General features: G+C 38.1%; 1 protein-coding gene across 2 annotated transcripts in view; it reads left to right on the plus strand.

The window, feature by feature from the left end:
• Mmp2 (Matrix metalloproteinase 2) overlaps positions 1-16,817 on the plus strand; it is a 111,441-nt gene that overhangs the window by 32,204 nt on the left and 62,420 nt on the right. Inside the window, exon 1 of one of the 2 annotated variants that reach the window (XM_064681708.1) lies at positions 9,557-9,879. The exons of the other annotated variant lie outside the window; for it this stretch is intronic. The gene's annotated coding sequence lies outside the window, so the exon portion shown is untranslated. Of the gene's footprint in view, positions 1-9,556; positions 9,880-16,817 lie in introns of those variants that run through there. 2 annotated transcript variants of the gene reach the window in all.

The raw sequence follows: 16,817 nt of genomic DNA on the forward strand, positions 1-16,817 counted from the left end.
CGCTGCACTTATTGGTTCGACAGGCGTTCATTGTCTTTGCCCAAGACGCATACAGGACCTGTGTGCCAGTGTGTGTGTGTGTGTGTGTGCGTGTGTGAGTCCTTTTGTAATGACTGTAGCTGGGCATAAAAGGCGTCGCTTTTAAAAGCGCACTTTGCACGCCGCGTGTAACTTAAAACGCATGCCTCAGACGACAACCTCTACCCTTCCTCTTCGCCCGCTCGCCTTCACTCCCCCCGCAAACCCCAACACTCTGCAAAAGAATACCCTTATAAATTTAAGCAAAATCTATATAGAAATCAGAACATTTTTGTGCTTACAACTTCAAGTATACAATACTAAGAGAGTTTTTAAATAAGTATTTATCTATGACTTATTTAACATAAAATTGATTGTATTAAGCATAAGCTACTAAAGAGATAGCTACTAAAATTTCAGGTATTCCAGAACACAATACTTTAGCATTTTTTAATTTATTGAATATAAAAAAAGTTAAATTAAGTAAAAACTACTTTAGAGAACTCAGAACATGTTTGTGTTTAAATTTTTGTTTGTTTTTGTTTAACGTTTTTGTGCTTCACACTTAAAGAATACAATATTGAAGAGGTCCTTAATTAAGTATTAATCTGTGATTTATTTTAAACAAAAACGCTTAAATTAAGTAAAATTTCTTCGCACCATTTGGTGCTCAAAACTTCAAGTGTTCAAAAGAAAAATACTTAAATGATATTTAAATATGATTTATGAGCCGTCATTTTTCTATACTAAAATTTGCATGTTGAGTTTAGAAACCTCGTGATTAAAAACTAATAAAATCTTGCCCAGTTTAAAAAACATCAATTTTGACAACAAAAAATGCTTAAATTTCTGTTCAAATCCAGCTCAGCTTTAAGACAAACCCAAACAGAATTGAACAAAATATTTGACTAAATGTTCTAAAACCATTTTGGGCGGCATTGGCTGCATTCTAATGTCATTTGTTGCAGCTGTTGCACTTGCCACAAAAACGCAAAACGAGCCCAGGCCGCGACGCGTTGCAAGGCTTAAATCAATTTCGGTTCGACGGGGCACCAAAAGCCAACATGTGGCAAGTGTCACTGCTGCTGCTGCTGCCCCTGCTGCTGCTGCAAACATGCCGCAGCGGCCGCCAATCTGGCAGTTTTGTGCGTTATTTCCGTTTCCGCTCGCCAAAGCCGCGGCCATTGTTTTTATTAATATATATTTGTTTAAACTTAATTGTTTTGTGTCGTTTTTTGTTTATTGTTTGTTTGGCTCAACGCGTTTATTATAATTTATGCAACAAATGAAGTAAATCATACGCACAAATGATAAAGAGAGCGAAAGAGATAGGCTCTCTCTCTCTCTCTCTCTAGAGCGTGTGAGCGAGAGGCAGCGCTGGCTCGTTAAATGCCGCAAACAGAATATGGCAATAGTTTTATATCAAAATTGTTGTTGCCGCTGCTGCTGCTGCTGATTTTTCAGCAGTCATTTGCAGTTGCTGCTGCTGCTGCACTTTGTTGCCTGCCTGCCTTCGCACCTCCCACTCAAGCAGTTGCCCGCACAGCCCCCCATCCCCCTGCGACTACCCCTAACCAAGTACGCTCTTCATTTTGGCCCCGTGGCAAGTCTAATGGACGTCATTGGCCATAGTTTTTTGACTTTTTGTATGCTGTCAAGTGCTCGCACTCGAAATTATTATCTGCCATTAATCATGGCTATAATGTTTTGGCTGGCTGCTATAAAATGGAAGTGGACCGAGTGGCTACCAACACACAGCACAGCTCAGCTGACCCCCGCCTCATCCCCCTCCCGAACTCGCCCCTTTTTACTCTAGCAGCGTAACACCAAGAGAACTTTGGACACTATGGCAGCCATGTCGAGGGCAGCAAGAAATCGTAAGCTCTGATAAATGTGTATTCGCGGATTTCGTGAATTGTCGACGCTTAACTTTGGGATCAAAGCAGTTGATAACTGAGAATGTTAAATGGTTTATTACAAGTGCCTCAGCTTGTTTTTATTTCTCGTATTGCCACAACTAGCAAAAGGTTTCCTACGGTAGTGCTTTATGTTTAATCAGAATTAACATTTATTTATATTTATTTTTATTCATTGTTTTTTTCTTCTGTAAAGAACTTCTTAAACTGCCCGGGCATTTATAATTTTCTGCATCACTTTATTACAGTGACAATTATTTTAACTGCAGGGCATTTTTATTACGACAGTTCTTGTTGGCATTTTTTGTTGTTCACCCCCCGCACTTTTCATTTATATATTTGTATATGTATATATTTTTTTTCCCCCCGCCACGCACTAGTCTGGGCTTTTTTTTGTTGTTTTTTTTTTTTATTTAAACTGTACAGAAAGCCACACGCTGGGCGTACAGCAGGGCGCAAAAACCCTAAAAACAGTCCACACACAGCGCACGGTCCAAAAGTCCAGACTATGGCCATAAGGTATTGTAAACTATACATAAATAACAAGCTCAATTTAGGCTCATATTAAAATAGAAAATAGAAAATTTTATGCTGAGGCTGGCGAAAAAGGTGAGACTGGCGGTGCGGTGCGGTGCGGGGCGGGACGGGTTAAGGCACACCAAAAGTGTGTCAACAATATGTGGATGTGTGTGGCGGTTTTGTGTGTGCGTGTGTGTGTGTGCAAAGGATTGTTTATTCTTATATAGCTGGCTGAGCTGACTGTCTGAGAGCTCACACACTCACACTGAGACACTCAGACCTGTATTCATATTCATATTCGTATACAATTTATGACATGGCATATTTCCTTATGCTGGCTAAGGCTTTGCATTTTACATGAATACCGATACGAGGCACATATATCCTTTTGTCTTAACGCCATAGCCATAGAGGCAATCTGATACGGCCCAAGGTGTAGCATTTCAAATTTAATAAACCACCACAGCAAGCTGCCAGCCAAATAACAACAATAACAATCCACTAAGATGAAGAACAAGAGAGTACATCTATTTTCAACGTGTCGAAGACTAAATGCCCTTGCAGATTACCAGCAATTATATAAGTGTGTATATATAGTATTAATATTTATGTTGTTATTTGGCAAGAATCGTCCAGGAATTTTGACTAGAACATCACATACAACATTCATACAACAACTACATGATATAGTTGTTCGCACTAATTAAAATTTTTGCAAAATAAGAAAGCATCAAAAAACTACAACGTTTCTAAATCCCTTCAATGCTTCAATCAAACAGTTTTTTATATAATAACAAAAAATTTGTTAATTATTTTTAACTATTGTAAAACTTATAAATGTTCAATATTATATATAGGTATTAAATACTTAGGTTGAAACTCGTTTTGTCGACCATTAATAAATAAATAAAAATAAATAATAATAAATACTTTTAATTATTTTTTCTTCATATTTTAAAACAGAAAACAGTTTTTGATCAATTTTCTCTACAATAATTATGTATGGCAGGGATATGGATATATGGTTAAGATCATATTGCAGAGCAGGGATATCTAGAAAAATAGAACAATTGTCCATGCGAAATTCATTCATTCAGTCATTCAGTCATTTTTCGAACAACTCTTGATCTAGAGCTATATGATATAGTAAAGTATAGTACTATAGTATAGATGTTGCTCAGATTTGGTGCATATAAAAGGAACATGGTAAAAAAAATATATATGTGTAAGCGGCAAGTTGGTATCAGATATAGAAAGATATGTAAGTGACAAGTTTGTTCACGATATCTTAAACAAAATTGAAATATGAATAATACCTGAATTTGTAAACTATTCTAAATAAGACATCTATAGTATTATGAGACAATCAAGCTAGAATGTAATTAATTAGTTTTTATAAAGATGTCTTGGATAACTAAATAGTTTGTTTTGTAATGCAAAACGAACTTTCCGACAGATTTTTACCGTGCAAACTCTATTAGATACTGATTAGATCAGTTCATTTGCCTAAATAAAGAAATCTGTGCCACGTTTTTGCCAGCAAGAACATCAGACAGAGCCATATATCGCATATTAGACAAAGGATATTAATACTTGAGTGGCTTTCGAGATGTCTTATTCAAAGCGTTGCACATGCTTTGGCATAAATAAAATACCCGCTGCCTGGGGTAAGAACATGTGGCATTTACCTACCGCAAAAATTTCATAAGCCCGGCCACGTTCTATGCGGGCGAAAATGCCTCGTACCCCCAAGATGCCCGAATCCATTGAAAACCCATTTAGTAATGCCCTGCTCAGACCTGTGTTCTGGGTTTCAGTTACTCCGCCCGTCGTTTTCCTTGCTTCCTTTTGCTGTGCGTGTCAATGCAGCAAGCAAAGTTTTTGTGTGCCTGCCCTTTGCCCTTTTTTTTCGCCACATCAGTCAAAGCACCGCAGCAACAGCAGTTTATACACACACACACACGCTCAGACACACACACACACACACACACACTGGCACACTCGCTTCGAGTGACTGATGCAATGTTGCATGCTAACGGCTTTGTCGGTGGCAACTTAACACTCACAGCTGCCGTTGTTGCTGCCACTGCCTGGTTGCAGGCTGCTCAATTGCTGGTTGCATCAGTTTTCGGCTCCGGCTGCACTTTTCTCTGTGTGTGTGTGTGTGTGTGTGTGTGTTTGTGTGCGTGCTAATTTGGCATCTAATTTTGCAGCATGGACAGCGGCAAATGAGCAACTTTCAACTGATGCCACCTACTGTTGCAACTGGCTGCTGCTGATTTTGCTTTTCTCTTGTACTTGCATTGCAATCGCAACTGTCAAACCATCAAAATGAGATGACGCAAGCAGTAGAGGCGACAATTGCATTTTGTCACTCACTCCACAAACCCCTTAACCTCCATACCCCCCGGCCAGGACAACACAACAAGAGCATCATTTTTGTTTTAGCCTAACAAACTTCATTAATGCGCATATGCAGCTCAATTGGCAGCTGTTAAGCGGCGTACAGTCCGTCAGCTGTTAACTAACATTGCGAGCTATGTTATTGAATAATTAGAATGCACTTAACGTGCTCGACAACCTGTGAAGCCTGAGCCTGTTTAAGTTGATGCCGCTTACCTAGCCTCAATTCGTATCAGTCCATATGAAGTTCAGTCTGTGCGTTGTGCTGTTTATTGTTGCATATTTGCATAACAGGCTGTTAAAAACTCTTAAAACGTTAAGACAAGGCTAGCACTAAGAAATGATTTGTCTACTTACTAAGTTATCAGCTTGCTTTTAAGTGCTTTCAAAGACGCAACAGCTTAACTCGATTGTCTCTCATGAGCGCGCTGTTAGCTAATAAGCGAGCCCTGTTAATTAACAGCTGCTTGGTAATGTGCCGCAATTAAACAACTGATGTTAATCTATTGCATAATTCCACTAATATCATGCGATGCCAATTAATATGTTATCGTAGAACCTTGCATTCAGGACTTGACGCCCAGGCAGCTGGCAGGACTATGAAGCACAATGAGCCAGCTATATTATCTATGTATGTACATAAATTCGTGCGTGTGTGTGTGTAAATACGATATATGTAGGTTGTAACAGCGGCGTAATTATGTTTGCTTACGTGGCCAGTGTCGCCAGCAACAACAACAACAACAACAACAACAACAGCAGCAGCAACAGCAACAAGGATGTCGCCAGTGTGGACAACACCAACAATGTGGCCTGAAATTTGACACTTTCACAGTTGGTCAGTTGATTTGGTCGCTTACTCCGCCGTAGCCTGAATGACTCCGCAACCGCACCCGGCCCGTGTCAAGCTTCTGCACCCTCTACCCGGCACCCCGCACTCCGTGCACCCCTGCTCTCTGCCTGTCTGCATTTCGTTAGATTAATGTCCTGCTCAATCATCAATAGGTTCAGCGTACAGAGCCGTTTTGTTTGTACAGCACTTGTTTATCGGCCCTGGCGCCCGTTTTTGCCCTGGCCTCTTGCTTGGGTTCTTTCCGTTCCGTTTCGCTGTTTTTTATACCCTGTACCCTTTATAAAGTGCTTCAAAGCGGTATTCAGGCTTTGTGGGAGTTTATGTGACGTGCAGCAGGAAGCATCTCTGTATGTACTATGTATTCCTGATCAGGTCGAAAGGCTGAGTCAATCTAGCCAAGTCCGTCTATCCGTTCGTCCCTTTGGCATTCGGTCTGAATAGTTTGTAAGTTTTTCTCTTTCGCAATCTTGCTTTGTTTCCATAAAATCGATAATTATCGAATTTAAGACATGGCTTTTAAGCCCTATTTTGTTGTTTTTTGTTGGCTCTCGTATAGTATACACATAAATAGTAATATTTCTCTTTTTTGACTACCTCCCCAATTCCTCAAAAACTGAAAAACATTAATTTTTAAATCTATAGTCTTTGGCTTTGAGATGCACGCACATTTGGAGGACATATTTATTTCCTGAAAATTTTAGAAAGATCATCCATAAACTCCGGAGTTATTTAAGAACGTACTTCGCATAGAGTGTGGTTAAGGAAAGAAGAAGCACAGCCGCAGCGAAAAATGCAGCTAGCTAAGTAGCTTGTGTGTGTGTATATGTGTTTTTGTGGATGTATGCAGGTATGAATCGAAGGAAGTTCAAATGTGTGTGACGTCAGCGCGGCGCTGGGTACAGGGTATCGCCTGGGGGCGCACTCCCAACTGGAGCACTCTTCTTTTTTTCTTGGTTCCGCTTCTTTTTTTTCTTTTGCTGCGCTTTATTCTATTTATTACGGCTTTCATTTTGGCTTGTGCATTCATCCTTTGCTTTGTTCTTTCGTTTACTTTTAATTCATTTAGGTTTTCTTGTTGTTCATTTTGATTGATGACCACTTTAATTGCGGATATTAAATGACAAGCGAATGGTGGCGCATCCAACCCCCCCTCCCACACTCCCCCACACCACCCCTCTACGCCACACACTCTGTCACCTTCTGTTCCTGCGCTGAACTTTAGCATTTTGTGGCTTCATTTTGGCGCTCTAATTTCCAGCTGTTCGGCAGCAAATGGCTCGGCTTTATCGATCTCTGCGTGGGTGGGTTTTTCTTCACTGAATGCACACACAGCACATGTAGCTGCAGCAATTTGTTGAGTTTTCATGCACTTTTTTCCACCCACACACACACACACACACACACACACATCGAGTTAATCAAAGTGAAAAACAATTGCAATTTGATGCGCAGCTTGAAGTAGTTTTAAGAAATGCTTGTTTTCTCTGAATTCGAAATATAAATAAGTTTTTACAGTGTGCATAGCATTACAGAATTAAAGAACAATAAACTACAGTGTTCACTAACAAACAAGAACACTTCGTTGCTAATTAACAACAAATTCTAATTTAAGAACGTCCTAAAATATGTCAGTTTTTCAGTTCTCTATTGAAAATTCAAAGATTTTCAGGAGTTTATTGAAGGAATAGGATATATACAATCCAGTAGATAGAGAAAGCACAATGTACGATTTTCAAGGAATTCCCCCTTTGTTTTTACTACTTGGCGATTATTTATTGATTAAATGAAGTAAGGTAAAGTCTAAAGTGTTTAATTATTGTGATATCTTAAAATTTTACATTAGAAATGTTTTTTTTTTGTAGCTTAAAAGAGAGGTCTCTCAAACTCTTACGCACTTTTCAAATTTTAGAGCCTCAAACTGTTAAAAGGTACCGTTATAAAAGCTTAACCACAACATTTCCATTTACCAGCTTTGCTGCTCTAATCAGGTATTCCGGCACGCATAAACACAATCTGCTGTTAATGGGGGAAGAGAATTCCAGAGTTCACGCTATTTTATGCCTTTGATGTGGGCGCTAAATAATGTTGACTTTGCCAGCCAGTTAACGTTCGAGGTTCACGATAATGATGAAGATGATGATGAAGTCGTGGACTGAAACGGAAACTGGGCTATAACTACATAATAATTCTAATGAAAAATGTCAAGCTGCAAATTTGATTACTTGCTTTGATTGTCAATTAAAGCACAACAACAAATTTCCACTGGAGAAATCTCGTTAGTTTCCTTGTATATAAATATATGTATATATATATGTGTGTGAGCTTTATATATATATGGCACCGCAGTTGATGATGAGCGAATCCTAATTAATTTTGTGCTACACGCATATATGTTGGGCCTTGCATTAAATGACACAGCAAATCAGTTGGCTCTCTCATTAGGCGGATTAATTGATAAATTGATATTGGCTGGACAGTGCCTGAAGGGAGGGGTTGAGGCGGGAGGAAATTGCTTGTAGTTGGGAGTTATGAACTAAAACTTAACTCAACTGAACTAAACTGACTTTACGACTTGTGTGTGTGTGTGTGTGTGTGTGTGTGTGTGAGTGGGTGTGTATTTTGACCACTTGCAGTTCGAAGTTGTTAAAAAGTGTTCTGGGGCGAAAAGAAAAACATCAAATCGAACCCTGTCTGGCTGTCAAATCAAACTTTGATTTGATTTGATGCTTTTTGCCGTGCAACTTTTATGCGAACTGACATGAAGTTTGGCAACAACAATCAGTTAATGCAATGCTTGTTGGAAAAAAAAAAAACAAAAAAGAACACTCAACGTGTGTGCGACAGAATATTTGTTTGCAGTGTTGATTAATTGTGTTCGGTTTTTAGTGTCAGCAGCGGAGCATGATTAATGCTATTGTTGTTGTTATTTGCTGAGGGTTCAAGTGTGACCAAATTGTTAATTGCTGTTAAGCTTTTTAATTTTCATATGTGAGACGCAACAGCAACAACTACAACAACAACAGCAGTCACAGCCGCAGCACTAACAGCAGCAGCAATAATATTAACAGAACCAATAACAGCAGCAATTACAGCAACAATAACATTAACAGCAACAGCATCAACAACATTTACAACAACAACAGCAAAGGCTAACAGCAGCAGGTTAAATGCCACAGCGACAGCATAAAAAAAAACCAAGGCACGAGAAGCTGAAAGCGTAAGCGAAGCTAAAAAACGAACAGCCTTAAGCGAAAGCCGAACGCAACGCAACCAATTAAGGATGCGCCTGCGCTGTGCACAAAGAGTGCCGCTGCTCTCTCCCCCTCTCACTTACTCATAGGCGCTCTTATAAAGCTTTTTGAAAAGCTTTGGGATCAGAGCGACTTAGCAGCGCGAAAAAAACGTTCTTATACGTCGCTTGGTTTCATTCAAATACGGCAGCACAGCTGCTCGAGCGCTCAGTTGCTGGCAAGTGGTCGGTGTGAGTGGTTGGTTGCACAGCAGCGCACAGCAAAGCTAACAGCATTGGAAGAGCAGCAGCAACAGCAACAGCAACAGCAGCAACAACTACAGCAGTTGGTAGTATGTGGTGGCAATCAAAGTTAAATTGCTGTTAAATTGATATGTGTTGTTGTTGTGGGCGCCGCTGCCAACAACGATCAGCAGCCGCAGCAGCGACGACGACGTCAACGACACTCGAATCAGCAACGCATTCAACGTCAACGTAATCCCTGCCACTTGACGAACAACAAGCAGAACTCAGACAACGTGCCCCTTTTTTACAATGGGACGCCCGATTAAAAAACAAAAAAAAGGAAGAAAATTTACACAAAAAAAAAAGAAGAGAAAAGAAAAGAAAAGCCAGCGCGCTCAAGTTCTCAAGTGTTGGCCAAGTCATTTGTGCGTTCATTGTAGAGGATCCGCTGGCTGAAGGATGACTGTGGCATGAGGAGCAAAAGCAAAGGCAGCTTAGTGCAACGGCATCCTCGCCCTCATATAATGTCTGCTAATATTTGAAGAGTGCACCGCATTAATTGACATGAAAGCCAAAAAGAGGGCGACAACTAAGAAAGGAAGAGAATGAGTAAGAGAAAGAATGAAAAGGAACTGCGGATGCCGAGACTTTGGCTTTTGGTTTGACTTCTAATGAGCGACGCTCTTCATTGCTAGGTAAGTGCCGGCTTAAGCCTAAGACCTACTGCTGCCTCTAAACCTATATATGTGTGTTGAGTGTGCGTGTTTGTTTGTGTTGTGTTGTGTGTGTGTGTTTTTTGAGTGTGGGCTTCTGTGATTTGGTGGCGAGGCCAAAGTGATTTATGTGCCAATAAATGCACGAAGCTCTCGCATTAATATTGCATCTACTCTAATACTGCAGCTCTCTCTCTCCCTCTTACTCATGCTGCCGCGCTAAGCCAGTGTTGGCCAATATTTTATCGCAAATTAGCCTAGCTACGTAATTTAGTGTTGCATACACAACAGGCGCACCGCCTCCCCGCTCGCTGACACTGCCCAGACACTAAATTACATAACTCTAGTCAACCATATGGCACAAATTATACGACAAATCGTTGTTGCTGTCAATTTGCAAATTAGAGACAGACCCAAACACACACACACACACACACACACACACAAATAACACTCACACACAACCATCAATTGCAAAATTTGTTTGTTTGTTTGGTTTCCTCCCTTCTACTGCCCTTTTTTTATGGGGCCTGGCAATCAGCCATCAATTGTTTAACATATTGCACTTTATTACGGGCATTGGTTAGGCGTATTCCTCATCCACACCCTCAATTTTATTGCCCTGATTTCTCGATTTGTCGGATTTTCAGCAGTTGATCTGTTTGCCATTTTGTGGTCGTTTTGTTTGTTTTTCATATAATTACATGCAATAACATATATATAGGTTTTTTTTTTGTTTTATCTTTTATCAAATGGCGCGTTAATCAAAGCTTGCAGTCTTCAATTCCTCTTTTTTTGTGAATGTATAGTATATGTGTAATTTGAAATGTTTTTTACCAGATATGATATGTGTTACATGTAATTAAATATAAACAATGCCTATCAATTGTGCAGTTAAATTGGATAAAACACATTTTATATTGATATTATATTTATAGTTGAAAATCTGAAATTCTTTAAACTTTTGTCAGACTTTTAAAAGTTTGCCTTAAAAAAAATCTTTTACAATCTACGCAACTCTAACTAAATATGAGATGAGTTATTAATGGTCGTAAAAAGCATATTTTTAGATTATATGAAAAATAAACTTGCCATATTTGGTATAATTTTTGAAAAATTTACTATTATTAGATAAAAAAGAATCGTTTTTAAAAAAGAATTACAGATTTTTGCTTTCGAAAAATGTTTTTAGCTCTTATTACATTGTGTATAAATCGTGTCTATATATTAAAAATTAAGGATAATGTTTCATATATCCTATATTTATACAAAAATTATTGAAAAAATTTTATATATCATTGAAAATGTTTTATATCTCATATATAAAATATTATTGAAAATATAAATACAAAAAATATTATCAATATTAAAAAAATTTTAAATATTTTTTATATATCATATATATAAATATAACAAAAATTATTGAAAATGTTGTATCTTAAAAGATAATTTTAATATCATCGAATTCGTCGGATTTCTTAGATTTCAACATTATTAGGGCATCCAAGTACAGGCAAAACTCTTGGTTATAAGTCCGAAACTTACAAACTATACAAATGAATATATTTTAAATGCACAAACAATCTAGGGGAAATGATAACCCTATAAGAAATCGGTACACTCTTAATAAATCAGGCCCTATATTACCATGAATTTGCCAAGTATCTTCAGCCCTTTAGCTTTACATTGGTTAATTCGAATTTTTTGCTTCACGAGGCAACAGCGTAAAAAACTACCTCGTAAACGTTGGCTCAAAACTAAGCTAGTTTTTCAGTCAATTTAAATGCAGCCCTTCGTCTAGCTAGCTCAAATATTTTGCTCAAACACTTTCGCTTTCAATGGCGAATTCAATTAAGAACAGAAACAAAAAACAAAAAAGCACAAAAAGTGAAAAGTGAATAGAATAGAACGAAGTGAAAACGTGGCCCGTAGCGTTAGCTGCTGCTTTTGGCTGGCAAAAATCTTTTTTAATATTATTTAAATGGAATTACTTTTAATTAAGTCCAAAGTCCAGGCGCAACCACAAAAGGCTGCAGTACTTAGGCGGCGGCGACTACGCAGCCAGCCAAAACCAAAATGTTAACAGTCTCAAATTACCAAGTCGAAACAGAAAATAAAAAAATAAATAAAAATAAGATGTACAAAACTTTTGCTAGCCGAAAATTAAATGCTCTTGTTGTCTTAGATGATTTAATAAGGTTCTTAGACAGAAAGAGAGAAATAGCTACATTTTAAAAGGATTTTGATAACAACAAAATATTTGTCAATCATTTTCAAGCACAAAAAATCATGGTTTTCCCTATTTTTGTGAAGCTTTCTTTAAAAATACCAAAAAAATGCAGTAAATAAAAAAATATATATAATAGATATCTGGATAAATGGAGGATCATGTTGTGCTGAAGCTCAAATTTGAATTGTCTTTGATAAACTTAAAATTTGCAATATTGTTAAATATCATTTTCAAGCACCATAAGTCATATTTTTGCTGATATTTATGATGCTTTCCTTAAAAAAAAGGATAAAAAAATGAATAATAATATAATATATAATAAAAATATTATAATGAATAATTTTTCTTGAATAATTTTCATATTGAGTAGAAACTCAAAATTCAATTGCAATTCATATATTTGATTTATTTTGAATTTAATTGAAAATGAGTTTTTGCGATTCTCCGTAAAAAGAAGATAATATATAATATTGCACATATATTCTACAATATTCTTTTATATAAAACTAATATTTTACGCAGCTATACATGTCTATGTATATATTATACATGTTACATATATATATTTTTCATGAAACCAACTAACTTGCTAAGCCAAGCATTCCTCTTGGAAGGGCATACAAATGAAGCGCAAGGAAGTGATTAAAATTTTACCTACCTAGGCAACTGCTGGTCGCTCGCTTTGGCCCTAAGTTTGCGCCTTTTTCTGTTGCCTTTTTGTACGGTTTTTTTTTTCTTGTTGTTTTTTGTTTTTTAATAAGTAAGTATTAATTAATGCAAAAATGAAGAACTGGAACTTAAGTAGGGCTTCTGCTGCTGCTGCTGCTTCTTGTTTTACAAATGAGCAGCGCTTTTGCAGTTCTTTATTTTATTTTATTTTTTTTTTGGAAATTTGAGAGCGTGACGCAAATTAAGAACCCGATTGCCGTTCAGGGCGCAAGGAGTTGGCATTCTGGTAGCAACAGCCAACGCTGCTGTCCACTCAAGCGGCAGCAACTTAATGAAAACGAAATTGACACCTACCTGACCCCCCTCTCCCCATCTCCACCACGACCCACGTACCACACGTACCCCACCAACAACTGCTACCTACCTGTCGCCCTTACCGCTTATAACGTATTGTTTTCGTGTCTTTAGCTTCTTTTTTTTTCGTGTATTTTTGCTGCTGTTGCTGACCGCAGTAAAATTATACGCACGTCTGAAGTTACGTGAAATGTCGATGATGGAGTAAGGTGGGGGAGGGGGGACACGGCGTGTCAATAGTTGAAACACCACACGGCCAGGGCAGCGCCGGGCAGCCCTGTTCCGGTTGTCCTCACGGCAGCGCCTTGTACGCCCGTACACTTCCTGTGCCCGTTGACATTCTGTACGCCATCATTGCACACATCCGTGCGTGTGTCTGCGGCCAGTGAAAATGCTCATAAATCTTCTCACATAGTGCGCCAACCCACGGCCCGATTCTCCACGCCCAAGTCTAGTGTGGCGTTATTTCGATTTCAAAATTCAGTGCGTATGTGTGTGAGCGAGTGTGTGTGTGATTGTGTGTGCGAGTGTGTGCGTTTGTTTGGTTGTGCGTGTGGCGACTTTATGTTTTATCTTGCTTTTACGCTTCCGAACTGCTGCTCCTGCTGTTACTCCAGCTCCAACTCCAGCTTCAGCTTTGCCTGCAGCCTTTGGCAATGTCCCTGTTAGCCCGTTCCAGTTCTCGGCCAGTGCCCGAATTGTCTCCAGTTATTTCAGTTTGTTGTTTAGCTCATAAATCTGCTTATCTGGTGAGTCGCCGCATTGGCTGCGCACCGCCTAACAGCTCAAAGTTGCCAACGCCTTTTTGTTTTCAATACCCTGTAATCAAAAGAGTTTGAGCCATTTTTATTATTAGCTCTCAGAATCTACAAATCTATTGAAGCTGATTCCTGAGAATTTCCCGAGCAGAGACTTCTTTTAATAAGTCCACAATTTTTGTGGAGCCCGAGCAGGGACGTTTTTTACAATTTGCTGTATTTGAACTTTTTTAGATTTAATAATGGCCCAAAACATAATTTATTATGAATTTAGCTTGTTTTAGCAGAAATTTAAAATAAAGATCTGATATTGATCGTAATTCTTAAGATTATGATTGGCGCCCGATCAGGGACAACTTTTGATCCCACTAGAAACATCGCATTAACACACTTAAAATGAATAAATTCTTTTCATAGATATCACTGCCAAAAAAGGCAGATTTTTATGAGTAAAATTCAGCATAAAAATAACATTTTATGTGGCATCCGAGCAGGGACATTTTTTATCCAAATAAGTAATTAGAGCTTAACCCAGCGAAAAACTTCTCATAATTAACATACTCAAAATCAGCAAATATTAATGAGTCGAGTATTTAGGAAGAACTATAATGCTCAAAATGTGCAAATATTCATAAGTTAAGTATTTTTGAAAAACTGTTTTCAACTTCGAGTAAAAGTAGGCATAGAAAGTAACTTCTCGCATGTCATCCGAGCAGGGACACTTCCGAATTGTTTTTTACTTAGCGTATCTCGAATTCGTTCAGCATCGACTGCTGCAGTCTTAGCAGACTTCAAGTTATGTGTGTGCGTATGTTTTTTTTTTTCGGTTTGGTTAGATCCGAGGTTCAGATTTTGTGCGGACTCGGCCCAGCTGTGGCGCATTAAAGGATTTTGCAGAAACTTGACCCTGTTGCAGTCATGCATAAATTTGTTAGATTTGGCCATTGACAAGAGCAGCAAAACCAAACGAAACCAAAAAACAAACACATACAACAACAAACGGCAAACGGCAAAACAATATTGAGCCAAAAATGTTCTGTAACCCAAAATGGTCGAGCGCCTAAAAGTTATAAATATTTTTGGGAATTAATTAAGCTCTTGCACGGCCGACGCCAGCAACAACTGGCCAGCTGGGGTTTGGGGCGTGGCAACAAAGGGGGCCAAGACCTGCTCACCCTTCGGTCCTTAGCCAAAAAGTATGTTTGAAATATGCACGAAATGAAATTAGTAGCTAAAAGATAAAAACGTAATGAAATCAAATGCGGCCTAAATGTTTTCAGTTGTTTTTGTATTGTCGCTGGGGAGCAACAACAGCCCAAGAAATAACACAATGCCGCCTCCCCCCAAGTGTGCGGGGTAACGGAGTCTGGCGTCGAGCGCCAAGAAAATTGAAATATGTGCGCCTATAAATGGGTTACAATGGGGTTTACTGAAGCGTAAAGTCAAATGCGCTAATGAAAGATTGCGCAGGCAATGCAAAAGATGATTAACAGAGCAGTTGAGATGATACCCCAAATACTAAAACAAAAAAAAATAAAAAAAGAAAAGCCAGGAAATTGGCAAAAAGAAGTTTGAGCCAAGAAATTAAATTGATAAATTGATAAGTGGAAATGCGAAGAAATTTATGAGAAATATTTTGTAATTTATGGAATGAAAGACGGAATGGGGAAAGGATTAAAGGTTTTCTAAAACTCAAATGCAAGCAGAAAATATTGTGTAGAAATAAAACTTATGACTCCTTTAAATGAACTGAGAAAAATGTGAAATTAAATCGTTTGGCATATCATTTTATTTAAGAACTCATCAATTGATATGAAAACAAAACAGTTGACAAATTATATTTTATTAGAGCTCAACTGAAATAAAAAGAATTTAAATAATATTGTAGATATCAATTGCAAATAAAAAAAAAACAATATTGCTCTTTTGGCTTATGTTCAATTTTTAATTAAAATCTTTAAAACGCTTCGTAGCGGCTGCAAACTATAAAAATAAAAGTGTTAATATCTAAAATTTGTTATGTTTGCCCCCGGAACTAATTGTAAATTGATAAAAGGACATATTGGTTTCGTCGAGAAATATAATAGCTAGAACTATAATAGATGGACTAGAGCTGCATATACTTATTCTCCTATACCATGTGGAGCGTATTTTTATCAAGCTTTTATCGTTATCTCCTCTCATTTTTATAATATGGATAAAAATAAAGTTTTAAAGGCTTGCTTTTTTAAGCATAACTTAAATATTTTTATGGCTAAATACGCCCAAACTTGGCTTGTAGCTTCTCCTAAAAGAAATATATTTAATTTTTTTTTTTCTTAAGTCGATAAATATTGATTTAAAAACTTGTTTTTTAAAGCTCGAAAATTCTGAAAGCTACAGACATAGAATGCAGCTTCTTCTATATAAAACATTTTTAATTTTTGAGCAATGTATTGTTACGCGAAAAATGATTGAAGTTCTTAAAGATATGACCCCAGTTGACATAAATTATAGCCCAACGGCCGCGGGTCTGTCATTCAGTTTTGATTGCCGTTGCGGCTACATGTTCGAAATTTAACTGCCATTTAAAAAGACGGCTTTGCCGCGCCCCGCACCGTTCCCCCGCCCCTTACTCCATCGGGACGGTTTAAAGTCGTAAAACGGTCTGTGGGTAGAGTGTGAGCCAAAATGCGGTGCCATTTAATTTGAATTTTAATGTGCGTACAAAATTCTTGCATGCCCCGGCACGACAAAATTTCCGTTTTTAATATTTATTTCAAATGGCTGAAACTGCAGGCGCAGTGGCTAAAAAGGACATGGCCAGAACTGTCGCTGTCGCTGTAGTCGAGTCGTCTGCATACGTCATCGAACTGTTGACCGAGTTGGCGTTTGGCCAGCATGTTGCCTGTTGCCGTTGGGTGAACGGG

The sequence above is a fragment of the Drosophila montana genome, unplaced genomic scaffold, assembly GCF_035044405.1.
Source record: "Drosophila montana isolate Dmon_TW-CO22-7 unplaced genomic scaffold, ASM3504440v1 contig_2438_1, whole genome shotgun sequence".
Lineage (NCBI taxonomy): Eukaryota > Metazoa > Arthropoda > Insecta > Diptera > Drosophilidae > Drosophila > Drosophila montana.